The 19,506-nt window shown below is 46.4% G+C and overlaps 1 long non-coding RNA gene across 5 annotated transcripts in view; it reads left to right on the forward strand.

Annotated features, from left to right (window-relative positions):
• Nucleotides 1–669, forward strand: part of LOC310693330 — a 38,031-nt gene extending 37,362 nt beyond the window's left edge. For all 5 annotated transcript variants that reach the window (XR_014519087.1, XR_014519088.1, XR_014519089.1 and 2 more), the window contains 2 exons: nt 256–335; nt 541–669. This is a non-coding gene — a long non-coding RNA (uncharacterized lncRNA). The remainder of the gene's footprint in view (nt 1–255; nt 336–540) is intronic.
• Nucleotides 670–19,506: the final 18,837 nt, after the last annotated feature.

Below are 19,506 nucleotides of genomic sequence, written 5' to 3' on the forward strand. Positions count from 1 at the left end.
TGGGGGGGGGTGCCCCGCACCCCAAGGTCATGTGTGCAGACAGACTGTTGCTGCCTGCAGGTGGGGAGTGTGCTCCCTCCGGACCCCACCCCCTACCCCGCCATCATCCCTACAGGGATGGCCATTTGTCAGGGATTATTTAGCTGTGATTCCTACATTGCAGGGGGTTAGATTAGATGACCCTTTGGGGCCCTTCCAACTCTACAATTCTAGGATTCTATACATGCTTTAATCCCCTCATCTCTCTTCTGGCAGATGATTCCCACTTTTTTCCCCGTTTTCCACAGAAGTGCAAGAACGAGCTCTGCGTCCACACCCTGCTGCTATTCATCCAGGTCTGTAAGTGTAAGTCTTTCCAAAGCGATGAAGTGACTCTTTTTTATGAAAGGGTGCATACTGTTACACTTCACTGTCGACATCTGCCATTCAGCAAGCACCACCCTATAAAAGAAACCTAAAATGTTCTGTTCCTCAATTAAAGTATAAAAGCAGAGCTGTTTGGGGAGGTTTACAAGGTGGTTATTTCTATTTACCTGACAGATTTCTGCCCTGGTTGCAGCGCAGTGCCAGATTTCATTGTTTAACTGGGAACAATTGTTTTGTGAGACTGGTATCTATGGAGAAGCAAGATATGTGCACTACATCACTGCTAAAGGTCTTCTCACCCCACCCCACTCCCCCCAAAGCAGATACAGAGTCCGCAATCTCACAAGTAATAGAATAAACGGCTCATGGATGGTCTTTGTTGAAAGCCATTTTCTCCACATTGCAATCAGTGAGAGATGATACAGCATCCGCAAGGGTCTTGTTCTGAAGGTTTTAGAGAGAGACCAGAGGCATGTGGGAAGCAGAAGAGAATGTACAGTACCATATCCCGCACCTGCCTATTTCAGCGTTCAGCTGAACAGGAGTTCATTTCCCTCTGGTCTGCAAAGACCTCTAGAAGAAATAAAAGACATCAGCCTGGGTTAAATATTATTTCTCATTTATTTAAAGTGTTTTAACCTCCTCTTCAGCCAAAAAGATTCCCAGAATGGACCACAGATGCATTTTAAGAACAATTGTTCTTAGTATTATTATCATCATTATCAACTGAATGTATTGTTGTCCAATAATTTTAGATGCTCTCTAGGCAGCTCACAAACATAAATGATAAAACACCATTTAGAACCCTCAGGGTTGCCAGCTAACAGACACGACATGAAAGGGAAAAGGTATGTGGAGGGAGGAGGGCTGAAGGGAAGGCTAAGAAGGTGTCCTCATTTCATGTTCAGAAATCTGACTGGACTGGCAATTGAATCTTACTTCAACAATGGGGATGGGCAACATCCTCCACTAGCCTAGGCTAGCTTGGGGGATGTGGGGGAGCTCTGATGCCTCCCCTAGAGTCAAACACTTGAGGCAGCTGTCTTACTCTGTCTAATGGTAGGGCCTGCCCTGTGTCACAGCCAAGTCTGGTTCAAAGATCAAGAACCATACAAATTGAGAACTAGAGCCCGTCAACAGTTTACCCCTGGGCAATATTTTTATGAACACTTTAGTATATGTATTGGTGTAAACATTACCTGGTGGTTTGGGTTTTTTTAAGGTAAAAAGGTAAAGTCCAGTCAAATTTGACTGTGAGTGCGGTGCTCATCTCCACTTTCAGGCCAAGGGAGCCGGCATTTGTCCACAGACAGCTTTCCGGATCATGTGGCCAGCATGACTGAACCACTACTGGCACATGAGACATTGTGACAAGTGCCAGAGCACACGGAAACACCGTTTACCTTCCCGCCGCAGTGGTACCTATTTATCTACTTGAACTGGAGTGTTTTCAAACTGCTAGGTTGGCAGGAGCTGGGACAGAGCAACGGGAGCTCACCCCGTTGCAGGCATTCGAACTGCCAATCTTACAATTGGCAAGCTCAAGAGGCTCGGTAGTTTAGACCACAGTGCCACCTAAAGTGAGTCTGGGAACTCATTCCAAGCCCCTATGCAGGTCTGATTTCTCCCACACCTGTGTCATGACCTTACTGATCAGAAGGTTACACCTGTTACACCTGTGCACTGTAGGGTTCACCTCCTTAATGCTAAGGGTGGATAATGAGTCTAGGCTAGAGATGGACAAATCTACCAATTTCAGTTTCTCTTTGTTTCTCTTTCCCCCCCAGTCTTCAGTTCTCCACACTTCTATATCAGTTTGCAGGTTTTTTTGATTTAAAAGTTCCCATGAAAATGCATCAGCATTGCAGTGTAAATTTCTCCCAATATGCACAACTTTGCCTAACGTACACATTATTATTATTATTGTTATTATTATTATTATTATTATTATTATTATTATTATTATTATGCAAAGCCGTGTTTCCTAATATAATTCCGCTTTGCATGGCATTTTAATGCACACCTTGCTCCAGTATTTGCAATGGTCTACACATTACCTGGCTGAAGTAGTGCCTTGCAAAATCCAGGAAAGTCCTCATTTCAAAGGATGGTTGTGTTTCGGTTTGCACGCTGTTGTGAAAAGTGTGAATTAGGTGAGTTTGCCTTTAAATGCAAATGGAACGGAATTTCTCCCCCATCCCTAATTAATGGGCAACAGGGGACGGGAGCATGCCTTCTCCTCCCTCTGGTCGTGGGGAGCGCAGCCACTGAGGATCAAACTGGCCTTTAGCTGCAGAGCCCAGTGCCACACTCTGTTTTCTGAGGCATGCGAGAGCTTGGCCGAAAGAATATCTGGAATTGGAGGAAAGGCGGGAGGCCTCATAATATTATACAATGCATTAGAGACAATACAGCCGCCATGGCATTTCCTCTGCTCCCTTTACTCTTCCATCAAACAGTTAATTTTCTGATTGAAGCTGAGAAGAAACAGCTATTATCCAGGTGCCAATTATTGCTCTTAGCACCATGTGCATTAGAAGCTGATCCTAACAGCCCCCCTATTAAATGATATTGGACTGATAGACATAGGCCATCTAAACATTAGCCCTTTGGAAATCATGGTGCTTTTTGTCTGCCCCTCTCTTTTCTTGCCTCCCCTCCCACCTTTTTGGTCTTTCTTTCTTTCTTTCTTTCTTTCTTTCTTTCTTTCTTTCTTTCTTTCTTTCTTTCCAGCCTGAAATGCTGGGCTGAGCCACCACGTTTTAGTCAACATGATTCTAAGAACATATGAAACGGCGGCGTATCAGGCCAGATTATTTGCCCATCCAGCTAAGCATTGTTGACTCTGCCTGGAAGCAGCTCTCCAGAGTCTCAGGTAGACAGCATTTCCCATCGCCTGGTCCCTTTCCTTAACTGGAAATGCTAGCCATTGGACCTGGGGACCCTCTATATGCCAAGCTCAGGTGCTTGGCCTCTCCATATCTGTACCCAGTGCTATTTTTCAAGAAAAAGAGATGCCGGAACTCACCGTGAATACCTCCCTTGTTGGCTTATAATGGCAATGGCACCCACCTGAGAGGTGCTGGAACTGAGTTCTGGCAAGTTCTGGTTGAAAAAAAGCCCTTTCCATACACTCTCCAACTGTCCCTATATTCCAGGGACAGTGCCGGAATTACAAAATACATCGTGGCTTTTACAGGGAATGGAAAGGTCTTTTGGGGTATTTGGGGTCTGAGTCATTTAGGTTTTTAAACACTTACATGAGCACTAACATTATATTCAAAGTCAGGTGGTTGTTGGTGTTGTTGTTGTTTGTTGTTGCTGCTGCTGCTGTTGCTGTTGTTCCTATTATTGAAAGGCAAGCCCTTTTTCAAAATACAATGATACCTCAGGTTAAGTACTTAATTCGTTCCGGAGGTCCGTTCTTAACCTGAAACTGTTCTTAATCTGAAGCATCACTTTAGCTAATGGGGCCTCCTGCTGCTGCCGCGCCGCCAGAGCACGATTTCTGTTCTCATCCAGAAGCAAAGTTCTTAACCCGAGGTAATATTACTGGGTTAGCGGAGTCTGTAACCTGAAGCGTATGTAACCTGAAGCATATGTAACCCAATGTACCACTGTACTCTTTCCACCATTGACTCATTCTGAGTATGCCATGATGGATTGTGTCTTCCTCATCCCCACATCCCTGCCCCGTCTGTTTCTTCATTAGGAATTCTGGGGAGGGGAAAAATGGTTTTTCACAGGAGGGCTGGTTTCACAGAAAGCTCATTGTTGATCTTTGGATGCCTCCGGGCCAACAATCTGTGCTACAAGTTATGCTGCTTTTTCCCCTTTTTCTTTTTTTTTAAAGAACACACCGAAAAATAGACAAGAATATAATACTGATCCGAGCATCTGTAACTAGCTAATTAGGCCCTTGTGGGCAACGCAGCAGATAGGAAAATGGAAACAAACAAATATATCCTTGTACAATTGTACTTTAAAAGACCATCGTCGCCACAAAGAGGACGCTGGTAAATTTGGGAGTGTTTTGTTCTAAAGGACCTAATTGAGGCTGGCTTCGTGGTTGCTTTTGCATTCCCCCCCACAACACACACACCCTTTTTCATCTAGAAACAGAGGATGTTTTTTGCCTCCAAACCTCAGCAACCTGTTAGAAGTTGATAATTAGTATGAGCTGTTAATCTAGTTTGGCTGTGATTAAGCTGCGATTGAACACGAGTGTGGTTCTTGTCAGTGAGCTGTGGGCCTGTAAGCTGGGGGGGATGTTTAACAAGCCGCCAGTTGTCTGGGGCACCCACCGGGCATTGTGGCAGCTGATCAGCATTTGTAGCACAGGGCAAGCTAGTGAACAGATCTGAAACTTTGCATCTTGGGCTGGAGGCCGAGCTCTTGGGCTGCTGGCAGCACAGGTGAGGGGCATGTTGTTTCCATTACTGTGAGATACTAACAAGCAGGGTGAGGAAGCTGTGGCCCTCTTGTCAGGAACAGGTCAGCAGTAATTCACACAGCATCAGTTAAAGTTGACTCTTTATTCAAGGAAGCAAGGTCTGCTCAGGAGGCCAGGCCTAGTGAGCACAGCAACTCATCCCAGTAGATCTTGCTCCTATGAGGCAGTTGTGAGGACCGAAGATCCCATCCTTCCCACACTTGCCTAAGTCTCTCCCTTCCCCTGGTCCTTCCCAAGCAATCTGGGACTCTGCCGTGTGCCTGTCTTTGCTCCTCCCTCTTCATACCTCTTCTGGTTCTGGGAGACCATGGGGGAGAGGAATGGGTCGCAGCAGGAGGGGCAGACACCTTGGCTTCATCACCACCCTGCCTAATCTCTGCCTCTTGGGCTCCCCCCTCCTCTCCAACCTCTGCTCCTGACTCTGATTCTGAACTGCTCTCTGCCACAGACTCTTCCTGCTCACTAAACCCTGTTACCTTTTCAGCTTCCAACACCACCTATTCCTCCCAGTCTTCTCTCTCTTTTCCTGTTGACCACTCATTGTCATCCCATAACCAATCCCCTGGCTCTGAGCCTTCTTCCCTTGGAGGTTCCCTAGCTGGAGCCTCCCACCACTCCTCTGCAACCAGCCAGCTTTCCGGGTCATGTGGCCAGCAGGACTAAACCGCTTCTGGTGCAATGGAACATCATGATGGAAGCCAGAGCACACGGAAATGCCATTTACCTTCCCACTGCAGCGGTACCTATTTATCTACTCGCACTGTGTGTGCTTTTGAACTGCTAGGTTGGCAGGAGCTGGGACAAAGCAACGGGAGCTCACCCCATCACAGGGATTCGAACTGCCGACCTTCTGATCAGCAAGCCCAAGAGGCTCAGTGGTTTTGATGTTGAAGGACCTGGTGACACACCCATAATAAAGAGATCGTTCAGATGAACCCCTGATTAATCTGGGGGCACATTTATATGACTGGCAGAAATGTAGATGCACAAATAAGCACATTCCTGGCACCCAGAGAAGCCCATTCATAAATGGGAAAGGATGCCAGGAAAGGAAAAACTGCAAGAATCATTTTTTTTCTGCAGTTGGAAACAAGCCTCCTGGCAAGAGACTCGAGGAAGTCAAGCTGCTTAGCTTATCAGAAAGAAGGATAAGAGGTGACTTGATTATGGGGTATAAGTACCTTCGCTAAAGGGCCCTTCAAGCAGGAGCGGGAAGCTGCTGATAGCACGAATCAAGGGACAAATTCAAATGAGAAATAAGGCAGGGCTGAAAATCAGCGGGGAGGAACCACAGGAACGGGCTTCAGAGGGGAGGAAGGACGACTTGCTGTCATTTACAGTGCATTTCTCACATCGAGATTATTTGTCCTACCATAAAATCAGCTTCATCAATCCAGTCATATATAAGCAGGTAAAAAAAGAGAAAGCACTTGCTGGGTCAAGTCCATGACTCATCTAGTCCAAGCAAGCCCAACTCCCAAGAGACTGTGATCTACTCCCACTATAAAAAAACTGGCAGTGATCTACCCAAGATGGCGACTAACTGCCCAAAGTTGTGCAGCTTTTCGGGGGGGGGAGGCATCAGTTTTTCCACTCTTGCGGGGACAGTGATCACTTCCTGTCGTCCCGTGATCTATCTGGAACACCCTGGTGATCTACCAGTAGATCATGATCTACCTGTTGGACATTCCTTCTAGTCCAACATCCTGATCTCTCAGTGGCCAAGCCGTTTTCTGGGAGAAGCCTGCAGGCAGCGTCTGAGCCCGACAGTATTCTGCGCACTTGTGATTCCCAGCCACTGGCGTTCAGAAGCATAATACCTCTGAGAGTGGAGAGAGGACATGGCCATTGTGGCTAGTAGCCACTGATAGCCTTATTTGCCAGGAATTTGCCTGGTCCTCTTATAAAGCCATCCAAGTTGGCGGTCATCACTACTTCTTGAGGGAGCAAATTCCATAATTTAACTCTGCACTGTACTTTCTTTTGCCTGTCCTGAATTGCACAGCATTCAGTTTCTTTGGGTGTCTATGAGTTCTGATGTTATGAGAGAGAAGCATTTTTCTCTGTCCATTTTCCTCACACCATGCATGATTTTATAATACTTCTATAATGCACCCTCTCACTCACCTTTGTGCCATATGCATTTCTTCTTAGGAAAAATGCTCCGCTCTAGGGATGACTTGGATTCACTTAAATGAGTGGGTGGGCAGTGGCGGGCAAGAGGCAAGTTGCTCTGCCGCCTGAGGCCACCTCCAAACTTTGCCTAATGGGTAAGATGGTCCTGGCCATCCCTGTCATTCTTTCAGTGTGGACTAAAGACCTCCCTCCTGGCCTGCGTCTATATTGGAATTGTATTTAACAGTCTTTGGATGTTTCCGTTGTGTGTTTGCCGTTCTGCGCTTGTTCACGTGGAAGGATGGAAAATATATATATATTAATTTAAATAATTAAATATGTACTCTGAGTGAAGGGGAGGGCCCCAAAATATTGGGGGGGTTGTTTGTTTTTGTTTTGTGAAATTTTATTAAAGCTTTTTCATAATAAAATAAGATGAAAGAAAGTAATTTAAATAAAACCAAAAACAGAGAGAGAGAGAAAGAAAAAACCTAGAGTCCTCTCTGAAAGGTAGTTCTTAATCCTTGTCACACAGAGGAATTAGTGACCTAGGAGCTTTCCTTTCTTCTCCCAGTCTCTCAGACTGGGAGATCTTCCCTTCCCTGCCTCTCACTCAGGGTCCTTCCACCAAACATCCGCCACCTTCCTGTGTTTAATCCCTGTACTCCAATAATGACCGAAAGCAGAGGACACCAAAGAGAAAAAGAGAAAAAGAAGGGAGTGGAATGAAGAAAAAATAAGGGAAAAAGGAAACAGTATAATAAAGGAACAGATACAAGGAAGGAAGGAAGAAAAAAGGAATGCTGATTTTCCGTCCGTCAGTTACAAAAAAGAAATCATTCAAAACATTTACTCTGGTATGGCATCCAACTGCTCTACTTTATCATAAGCAATTTCCCCACCGCGTCTTCAGACCTAAATGTCTCAAATTCATTCATTTGGGGAAACAAAACGTTATGAGAGGTGCTGTATAATAACAAAAACAAACAAAACAAACCACACTTGCTTTTTGCACTGAAAAGGTCTCTAGGCAACTTACAACCTGTTTCAGAGCATACACGCAGGTAAAGCTACGTCATCATAAAAATAAATGGAATCCATTAAAATCCAAAACAGACGCCCACCCCCACCATAGCAGCAGCAAAAAGCTTCATATTTTTTAGCCCATGCTGGATATAAACTCAAATAACAGAAGAGAAATACATCGCTTCCATTTCTCCAGGCAAATATCGAGTGTGCTCCAGATTTGTTTTCAATTACTGTGCATATCCAGTTCAGGTAAAATTGGGTGCCAAATTATTTGCGCTAATGCAACCCTGGAGGAACGAGGCACTGCTTTTTGTGATAGATCCGAGTAGCCACTGGATGGCATCGTGTTGCACTTTTGTACCTGAGAGAAAGTTTTAGATGAGAGGAAACACCATCCGCTTCACTCGCCAGATTAATTCAACCTCGCTGAGATTTGGGTCAGTGTGAACTCACCCTTCCTTTAAATAATGTACAGACCTTTCTTAACTTCCTACTTCTAACTGCAGCTTGCCACGCACACAATTTTGGCAAGATGGGTTTTTTATGGATTTACTGAAGCAAACCTATTACTAATCGGAGTGGATTCCTGCTCCTTAACAACACACGCTACCCGCCCATGCACATCTGAAATTTTTTTTAACACTAGACTGAATTGACATCATACTATTCTGATAAAATTCACTTTCTCCACCCCGTCTGTCCTGGCACTTTCAGATGATGTATTTATTGAGCATTCTTCCTGATTTGTTTGCACAGAGATTAGATAATGTTGTCTGCTTACAGAGCACTGCTGCTTAAAAATAGCAACAGTCTGGAAGTGCCCCTTCTTCCTCGCTCAAAAGTTTGGGCTAGGAAGACTTTCTGGTGCCCAAAATGTTATCTTCTGAAAGTGCTAAAATCCCCTTCATGCTTGCTTTGATCCTGCTAATTCTCAATCTCTCCCCCCCCCCCCAACACTCTTAAATGAAGAAAGACCGGGGATAGTAAAGCAAGCAGGGGGGAAAACCCATCATCTGATGGATAACTGGGTGATTTTAAAACTACTAAATATGGAGAAAAGGAGCCCTGGTGTTTTTCATAAATAGCCCTTTGTAGTTCTGACACCTTTGGGAAAGCAAAAGTATTGTTACTATTGCAGTTATTATTATTATTCTTTGCCACTTGTTAACTCGCTTGATGCCCGCTCTGGGGCTCCTGCATCAGAGTTATTGTTTGAAATAGGTTGCTGGGAGTCATTTCAGTCCTGTCTGCTGATGGTGCAGCCTTAAAGAATGCCATGGAAACAGAATCCTGAGAGGCTCACAGGGACCTATAGAGATGATGTCTTTGAGTGCCTGGTGAAGAATTCACAGACCAAACAGAACAAGAAAAACAACATTGGCTGGGTTTCCAGTTTTCTCCCCCTGCCCCACAATCATTTAGAATGCAAATCTCTTTGTTCTTCCTCAGCCCTTCATTCTCCTGGCAGAGGAATCCACAAGATCATCTAGGACGACTTCACCAGACTTCCTTCCTCCAGACTTCCTTTCCATCATTCCAGATGTCACTGCAGGAAAGCACCCTTGAGAAGAATGCGATCCTTTCATCGGCACATGGGCAACTGCAAACTTGCTACTCTCATTTCAACTTGCACCTAAAAAATATCAGTCTTACAGCACAGATGGAGCTTATTTATTTATACGGAAATTTATAAGCTGCTTGTTCATAAAAGTTTGCAAGCAGGGAAGAAAACATGCAAACACATAGCAAGTCCATTAAAATCTCCATAAAAGCAACATTAGGCAGCATGCTAAATACCCTCATACCAGAGGCATAGCAGAGACAGGGGGGGTGTACATTTTGTGCCCACGACATGGAGCCCTGGCATCTAAGGTGTGGTGGCAGGTAGCTTGGTCTAGTGGGCAGGTGGATGGAGGCAGCAGGCAAGGAGCCTATTGGAGGCTACCCACAGCTTGGCTCTCTTCATCTACTCTCCAGGCTACCAGAGATTGTGCTTGATGAGTCTCCTGGGGGGGGGGTCCAAAAGATGGCAAATAGGACACCCTTCCACTCAGAGTTCTTCCTCTGGCCTCTGCTCACTTCTTCTCCTCCAGCTTTTTTACATGGCAGGGCCTGTTTTTAATAGGCTTGGTGAAGAGCAATCAAATTTTGAACAACCCATCCTTTTGCTTCCCCAACTCCACCCCCCCAAAAAATCACATCGTGATCAAGCCACCTGGTCAGGTGGGATCCTGGCACATCAAACCTATTTGCCCACCCATTTAGCGGCCTCGTGAAGAAAGCAGGTTGCAGCCACGCATCCAAGCAGGCGGCGCTCACACCCTGGTTGCATGCCGAGAGTTGCCCAACTGTTGCAGCGCGGAGAACGTGGCAGTAAACAGAGCCTGCGTCAAGTTCTCCTAGGACACGCCGTACCAGCTGGGCATATGCTGCTTCTTGCTGAAGCTCCTCTTGGCAGGCCATGGAGAGCGAGAGCAGCGAGAAGTGTGATATGAACAGATGAGGCCTGCCTTACAGGGACAGGGGTGCAGGCTAGGGAAGGGGGAGAGGGATTCGATCCAGTTCATGTTCATAAGCAAAGCTGCCTAATCTGCCCTCTCCGAAACAATACGTGGACCAAAACACAGCCTTTTTTCAAAATTCGCACATCTCTGAATTTTGCAAGGCAGTTCTCGGGGCATGTCGTGTATACAAAATTGCATATACTGCAGCATGGTTTGCATTAAAATGCACATATTGATGAATTTGGCACACAAAAATGCATTATGCATGGGGAAATCGCTATGCAAAAATGTGCGTATTAGGCAAAATTGCATACTAACATGTGTATAGTACAAGGGTTGGGGACCTCCAGCCTGTGGGCCAAATCTGGCCCAGCACATGTCCCATTTTGGCCCAGAAGACTGTTTTCATGTTTGATGTCAAGTGCGGGGCAGGTAGAGATGTAGATCAGATGGACTCAACTGTACAGCTGATCGCTGCAGAAAGCAGCTTTGTCAGTCCTATGTGATCCACCAAGGATCAGGCTGGCAGTGCCCCTTGCACTGTTAGTGCCTAACAATCAGCTATTTGCTTCCTCTCACCCCTGGCACTATATCCTCTTCAGTCTGTAGAACATACAGCTTTAGAAGTGCCAGATAACATTCGTTCCACATCTATTAGAATTCAGCCTTTCAGTGAGGCAACACTTTGGAACTCCCTGCCTATTGACATTGGGCAGTCACCCTTGCTAATGTGCCTGCCCATTTCTAATAGGCAGAGAGTGTCAGTATGTTGTAGTGGTTTGAGTGTCAGACTAGGACATGGGAGTAGAAGGTAAAGGTAAAGGAACCCCTGACCATTAGGTCCAGTCGTGGCTGACTCTGGGGTTGCAGCGCTCATCTCGCTTTATTGGCCGAGGGAGCCGGCGTACAGCTCGGGGTCATGTGGCCAGCATGACTAAGCCGCTTCTGGCGAACCAGAGCAGCGCACAGAAACACCATTTACCTTCCTGCCAGAGTGGTACCTATTTATCTACTTGGACTTTGACGTGCTTTCGAACAGCTAGGTGGGCAGGAGCAGGGACCGAGCAACGGGAGCTCACCCCATTGCGGGGATTCGAACCGCCAACCTTCTGATCAGCAAGCCCTAGGTTCAGTGGTTTAACCCACAGCACCACCCGTGTCCCTTAGGACCTGGGAGACCAGGGTTCCAATCCCCACTCTGCCATAGAGCTCACTTGGTGACCTTGAGCTGGTCACTGCCTCTCAGCCTAACCTACCTCCCAGGGTTGTGGTGGGTATTAAATGGGGACATGGAGAACCATGTATTCCACTTTGAGCTCCTTGGAGAAAAAAGGTGGGATGTCCATGCAATGAAGGAAATATGTATATTCTGTTTTAGACAAGTGTTTTTTAAAAAAGGGCATGAAAAGCATGTGAGTTCAGCCCCTATATTTGTAGACAAATGACTCCAACCTCAGAAGTAAAGTCCTGACAACAGCCTCACCCAGAACCCTCTGGGTCAGAGGGTCCTCACCCCCGACTTACAGAGCAGGTGCATATAAGTGGTTGGTGAAGCCTCTACAAATATGTCCCACCGAATCTATTCGGCATTTTCTGTTCTCCAAGACTCATGACATGATCAAACCAGCAAGATATCTTCAGGAAAGAGAGTAAAAGCTTAGGCAGGGAGGGAAGGGGAGGAGGGGGTAGAAGATGCTTGCAGGATCTGGCATTGCTTTGGGGGTTTTGTTTTCACGATGCAAAATTGGCTGGATCTCCTCAGAATAGGGCGATGGCTCCATAAGAACACTAGATGGCGCTTCCTTGCTAGGAAGGTTGGTCCAGCTTACATAAGATGATTCAGCCATCACTTTTCCAGGATTGTTCAGATCTTGTTGCCCTGAGCACATGCAACACCTCTCTCTCTCTCTCTCTCTCTCTCTCTCTCTCTCTCTCTCTCTGTGTGTGTGTGTGTGTGTGTGTGACAAACACACATGCCACTTACGGTTATGCCACAAACAGCCACAAAATAACCATACTTGGGTATTCCACACTGATTTACAGTACATTCCAATAGAATACCTGAATTATTGCTTTAAGGCTGACTGTTCAAAAAAGCTTTTTTTTTAAAGAAAAGAAATGACTTACTTCCCAAAGGCAGCTCTATCGCCTTCCCTTTTTCTGAATTGCTGCATCAGAAGAAAGAGATTGCGCTTCAAGCATATATATATATATATTTCCCTCTCCCCTCCTGCCTCTCAAACAGGCCTGTGTAACTTGGATAATTTCAAAATGCCATCTGGTGCCCTCAATCCGTGCACAGATTTTCCTCAGCAATGTCTGTGGGAACTGTACGTACAGATCAAAGCCAAGCTACTGTTCTGAGTGCCTCAGCAGTTTAAGAAGTGAAAGGCATTAAAGCCAGGGAATCTGGAGTCTTTTTTTTTATCCTGCTGTGTGTGTTTTTTAAATATATGTGGATATTTAAAAGTAATAATAATAACAATGACTCTCTACAGCCCTTAGAAATGTGTGGAGCTGTGTCAACTTCTTGCTCACAGAAAATGAATGAGAAAATGAGATTAAGGCCCTCTGATGAATTAAAGTGTACACACACACACCCATACTATTGTTGTAGAGCATAGGAACACCCCATAAAAAAACCACGTGCCTCATGGTGGCTGGTTCCCAATGTGACCAGTAGGGTGAAAAGCAGGGAGACTAACAGTAGGTGGCGCCAGAGCCAATGACAGATGAAGCTAGTTCTGATTCTGTCCCCATCCTCCTCCCTGCTGAATAATCAAGGGCAATACTGAGATTAAAAAGTGGGAAGCTGACAAGAAATGCCCACCCCTAAACTGATATAGCTGATAGGGGCTAGCTAAGGGCAAACAAAGGTTCGTGGGGCTATTCTCCCTGATTGAGTTGCCTCCACTGCATGTGCCTTCCAACTGTCTCGATTCAGCTGGGACAGCCACCATTTTCAGACCCCCAACTCTCTGTTTTCTGTAGCTGTAAAATGGAGTCAATGTCCTCCAAATGGAATAAATGCAATATGGTGAAGATACATGTAATATACAATTGGCTTGCCATTTTGTGTATGGCTTGCCTCACTGCTTTAGTCATCTGTAACCAGGGGTGTTCTTAGGAATTGAGTCCAGTGGTAGTCCTACTCAGTGTACACCTATTGAAAATAATGGACATGGGGAACTTAGGTCCATTAATTTGAATGGGTTTAGTCTACTCTGAGCATAACTTTGCTGGCTACAATTCTTTCATGTATATATATTCTATACCACCCTTACCCAAAGACCACAGGGTGGTTTACAATATAAAAATACGAACATAGTACATAAGATAGTAACAAACACAACCAACAACACCCCCACCTCCCCAGCCCAGAGGATCTAAATTTTATGCCTTTTTAGATGCCTTCAGGTCTCCTTCCCCTTTCATTTTTCCGCCTGTGACACATTTTCGCCTGAATTGCAATAGCCAACATGGCATAGACCCAGACCATAACTCCTTGGAGGCAGAGCCCTCCATCACCTGTAGCTTCCAGGAGATGGTTCCATTCCCTTGTCCATCCTATGTGGGTCTCTGGACACAAGAGCCTGTTTTCCCTTTTCCTAAGCATCAAGGAGAGACCTATACCACCAGACTCTGTTGGCTCTTCAGGCAAAGCTCAGAGGTGAAATTTCTACAGCTAGAAGCCCCATTATTGCAAAGAAGCCAACAGCACCAGCTCAATAACTGGCCAGGATGCAGAACTCAGGGAGTGGGGCTGTTGAACCTCCAGTTAACAACTACCTAGCATTCCTATCAAACAGCCAGGTGCTCCAGGAACTTGCTGAGACAACTTGGATGCCTGACCTCAGCTGCAAGTGTGCTCTCCATGGTGCTCACACCTCTGACTCTTGCCTTGCCTTGCTGTCCACCCTGCCACCCAACCAGGAATTTCTGACCTCCCCTTGCTGGGTCTGTCGCCACACCTCGGTGGTGGGCATACCTGCAGATCCTATTGCCACCATTGACCGCCAGCTTGCCAGACTCTGCCCCTAGTCCCACCCACTCATACATAGGAATGTCACTGTCTTCCTCTCTGAAGTCCACAAACAGGACCCAAGCACCTGCTCACCTGTAATTCCTGGCAACTGGCATTCTGCCTCCAACAGTGGATGTAAAATGTAGCCATTGTAGTCATTGACAGACTTACCCTCCATTAGTTTGCCTGCTGTGACTAAGGTAAAGGTAAAGGGACCCCTGACCATTAGGTCCAGTCGTGGCCAACTCTGGGGTTGCGGCGCTCATCTCGCTTTATTGGCCAAGGAAGCCGGAGTACAGCTTCCGGGTCATGTGGCCAGCATGACTAAGCCGCTTCTGGCGAACCAGAGCAGCGCACGGAAACGCCGTTTACATTCCCGCTGGAATGGTACCTATTTATCTACTTGCACTTTGAGGTGCTTTTGAACTGCTAGGTGGGCAGGAGCTGGGACCGAGCAACGGGAGCTCACCCTGTCGCGGGGATTTGAACCGTCGACCTTCTGATCGGCAAGTCCTAGGCTCTGTGATTTAACCCACAGCGCCACCCACGTGCCCATCTGCTATGACATCCTAAATACTGGATTGCAGAAACTGCCAACTTTACTGCCCCTGCTCCTCTGCTTTTTAACCACAGACTTGTACAAAGAAAATTGGCAAGCAAAGAATTTCCTGGCATGGAGCTGAATTGATGGAGGAGGAAAGGTCTGCCTTCTTTGTCGCTGTGCACTAGACTGCTGTTAAGAGCACTAGAGCAGAGCTGGGAAGGAAAGGTGACAACCTCTCTTCAGCACATCTAATATGTGGTCATGAGGCACACTGAGCTTTGGAGAGTTGCCGATCCCGGCTGGGGAAGAGGGATGATTTGTTCCCCTTTTGCTCCCCTCCTGAGTTCAATCTTTTTAGAGTACCCTACTGATCTAGTGTCATTTAGGAGTGAAGAGGAACCATCGTCGCAGAGCACATAGAAAAGATGGATGATGTGTAATGTGCCATCAGACGCTAAGAATGCCGGCATGCCGAAATTGCTTTCAGCAAGATTGTGTGTGTGTCAGCGGGGCCGCCACATGCAATGGAAATGCAGGGTCATACCCTATTAAAAATAAAAGCAGAGAAGTTATTATTTTATTTAATGGAATGGCAACGCTCGCCTCGTCTTCCTAACGGGCTGGGGGAGTTGATTAAAATGCGGGAGAGGAAAGAGAGTGGAACAATTGGGCCATTAAAATGGAGGAAGAGCAAAAAGCCTCCAATTTTCATTAATCCCTTTGGTGACAAATTGTCGAATTTTATTCCTTTGCAAGGGCAAGAACAAAAAGTGTTGTGCAATTTCTGGTTTCACACACACATGCACACACACACACACACACACAGAGAGAGAGAGAGAGAGAGAGAGCAGTGAGTAACCAGTATCTGATAGTGACAGGTATGAGAACATAAGAGGAGCCGTGTTGGTTAGAACACGGTGCTGCAAACACCAAGGTTGCAGGTTCAATCCCTGTGTGAGACGGCTGCCGATTCCCATATTGGACTAGATGACACTCGGGGTCCCTTTCAACTCTACAATTCTATAATTCGATGAAATGTGGCTGGGTACTCTTGCCCAATCCACCTTCCAGAACATCTCATTTAAGTGGGAGCAGAACTGAGCCCTGGGGGCGTTCCACCTCATCTAGAAGATGTAAATTCCCAAAGACAGAAGAAGTGCACCCCCTCACTCAATTCCTCCTGGAGGAGCATCTTTATCATACGAAATGACTCCAGGATTGAGGCTTCTCTGAGAAGCTGCTCTTAGACTGCAGATGGAAAACTGGGATTTGCACAGAGTCACAGATGGCACACTCCCCCCCCCCCCCGCCTCCACTATAATTCATAAAACGGCGCCATTTCTGCCATTTCCCTGCGCCTTCTATTCATAGATTGTACTTAGGATAACAGCAGAGATGTGTGTATTGAAAGGGGAGGATTGCAAACTAAAACTATCCCCTAATGCAGAGTTCCCACCTGAGGAAACTTCTGGGATACCTGCCAACGGCCACACTTCTGGGATACCTGGGTAGGGCCAGAAGCAAAGACCATTGAATGAAAGTGTTACCTTTGAACACCAGGCTAGTTTCTACATGCACTGGCCCAGGCCTCTGTCCTCCATCCGGGAGAGCATGAGGTCAAGGACATCTTCCTGCCTGGCCAATGCACACAAAGAGGGGGTGGAGCAAGGCAGGTGAGGGGTGTGGCCTGCAGGGAAGGGGCGTGGCTGGAAAGAGGTGTGGGCAGTGACCCAAAAGCCAGATGGACAGAACTGGAGGGTGGCATTCAGCCGCTGGGTCTCAGGTTCCCCACTCCTCTCCTAATAGGAGCCTGTTTTTCCCTGAGTTCCCTGGGAAGAGGGACTGAGTGTTAAAGCACTCTGAGAATCGAAGCTCTGTGAGGGGATTGCCCAACCATTCTCATCGGCCTTAACAAACTACTGTTTCCAGGATTCTTGGGCAGAAGCCACGACTCTTTTAAAGTGGGATGGTGATGCTTTGGTTCCTACGTTTTATACTTGATCAGAAACTACCTTTGGGAAGCTTCTGACAGCTTGTGGGCTGTATTCAACCATTTTTCATTTATATCCTGCCTTCCCCCAACTCCCAAGGAGCTCAAGGCGGCAAACAGAGTTCTCCTTTTCATTCAGCGCCCACAACAACCCTGTGAGGTAGGTTAGGCTGAGAGGCAGTGACTGGCAAAATATTACTCAGTGTACTTTGTGGCTAAGTGGGGATTTGAGTCCTCGATTCCCAGGTCCTAGTCCTATACAGGGGTACCTCGGGTTACATACACTTCAGGTTACATATGCTTCAGGTTACAGACTCCACTAACCCAGAAATAGTGCTTCAGGTTAAGAACTTTGCTTCAGGATAAGAACAGAAATCGTGCTTCGGCAGCGCAGCAGCAGCAGGAGGCCCCATTAGCTAAAGTGGTGCTTCAGGTTAAGAACAGTTTCAGGTTAAGAACAGACCTCCGGAATGAATTAAGTACTTAACCCAAGGTACCACTGTACTCTAACCAGTGAGCCACACTGACTCTCACAAAAACGAATTGTTCTTTAACCCATTGAAATGAATGAACCCAAGTCAGCCATTAGCCTCTACTCTTAAACATTCATTGAATGCAACCATATAAACAGATGGCGCGGGAATGTAATGGCATGTGTATGATAAACAGACAATATTGTTTCAGAATCTGGGCTAGGTCAGCTTTGGCCTTGCCTGAAGCCGCAGGAACACTCCTTACATGAAACAGAACGTCTTTCTCCTACTGTTGCCTGTGCAGCCATAACTTGGTGCTTGATGGATGCTAGGCAGAGAGGCAGAAGTGTGCACTCAGACTCCAACAGCTGTGTGAGCCGAGTTAGTAAGTTTAAAATTCACACAGCTATATCTTCAGGGAGAGGGAGTGCGGGGTGGAATGAAACCATTTTATTTTTGTTTTTAAATCTGCCATAACGCAGCTGGTGGCATCAAATTGTCATTAAAACATGGTATTTAAGATGATTTAATGTGTTGATTGCCAAGCAAGAACCACAGCAGTTTACGCAAACTACTGAGCATGAAAAAAGATGTAAGTATTTAAGTGGCATTCGGCGGGGGGGGGGGAGAGAAGGAAGGGAAAAGGATCGTTCTTAGAGAAGAAATGAACAAACAAAACTTGTAATGTGTGTGGATTTCCGGGAGGTTATTCCTCTTCTCCACCCCACTAGCAACATTTATATGTTATAGCTGTTGAAATGCAGGGTAACTATTCCCTCAAAAGATTCTAAAACACAAATATTTAACCAGGTTTCAGCTCTGCAGTCAAGATGTCAAACCATACTTTAAAAATAAAAAATGCACTTGGGAATAATCTGGTGATGGCAATTAAAATGTAATGTACAAGATGAAGGAACATGATGCTATGCAGGGGGCAGAGGAGGTTTGAGGGCAGGCATAGGCAAACTCAGCCCTCCAGATGTTTTGGGACTACAAATCCCATCATCCCTGACCACTGGTCCTGTTAGCAGATGGAAGTTGTAGTCCCAAAACATCTGGAGGGCTGAGTTTGCCTATGCCTGATTTAGGGTCTTGTGACCTGTGCTTGCCATACTGAATGCTGCACTGCAGGGGGCGCCACAACAACTCTGTAGAGTGGAACATGGGGGGCGCCAAATTTTTGCATCACATGGGGTGCCCCTGAAATTTGAGAGCCCACTTGGTGATAACAAAGTGCTTCAGCTGGCACAAAGATTTCTGCTTGTGCAATGAAATTTCTCCTCCATCTTTGCCTCCTCTGCTCTCCCCCTCTCAAATCTGATCTGGAGGGTTGTGGATGCACCCAAAATAGATTGAGGGGTATGAGGAGAGGAGAGAGGGGGGAGATTGTATCGTGCTGCCAAATGTCCTTACGCTAGCTGAAACACTTTGCTGGATATCACCCACAGTAACATCAGGCCAAAGGGCAGGGTCTGACAGATTCTCAAGCCGCAGTCAGAGGTAACTGGCCATTCTCCAGGCATTCGGCTTGAGATCCTTGTTGACCTCCCCGTCTGCGTCTCCCGGCAGGATACAGGCAAGGTCACTATCTGCGATCCCACTCAGTGTGAGAGGGACACACCAACTCCTCCCTCCTCCCTGCTTCCCTCAGGGAGGGGAAAAGAGACAGACAGAAATCTATTTACATGTCTTTATTTCTGTCATTTCAGCAGTACAGAGAAACGTGTCTGCACTCTCCAGTCTCCAACAGTAGAGCGAGAAAACTCCACCCCTGTACTTCCAGTACAGGTCAGATGACACTCTGAGCTAACATCCGGTGCTCAGTACAGTGAATAGACTGCCCCTTTGTTCCAATAGTGCAGTCCCAAACATCAACATCCTGTTTTGCATTCCAGGCAGCTGCAGCTTGCTCTTGCATTGCTGCTTTTTCCTGACAGGGTCTTGCCCCATGAGCATTGAAAGTAGGAGAGCAAAGGGCTCGGAGGCAAATGGCCCTAAGTGGCCACCG

Source organism: Podarcis liolepis, assembly GCF_965112155.1.
Source record: "Podarcis liolepis genome assembly, chromosome: 14".
Lineage (NCBI taxonomy): Eukaryota > Metazoa > Chordata > Lepidosauria > Squamata > Lacertidae > Podarcis > Podarcis liolepis.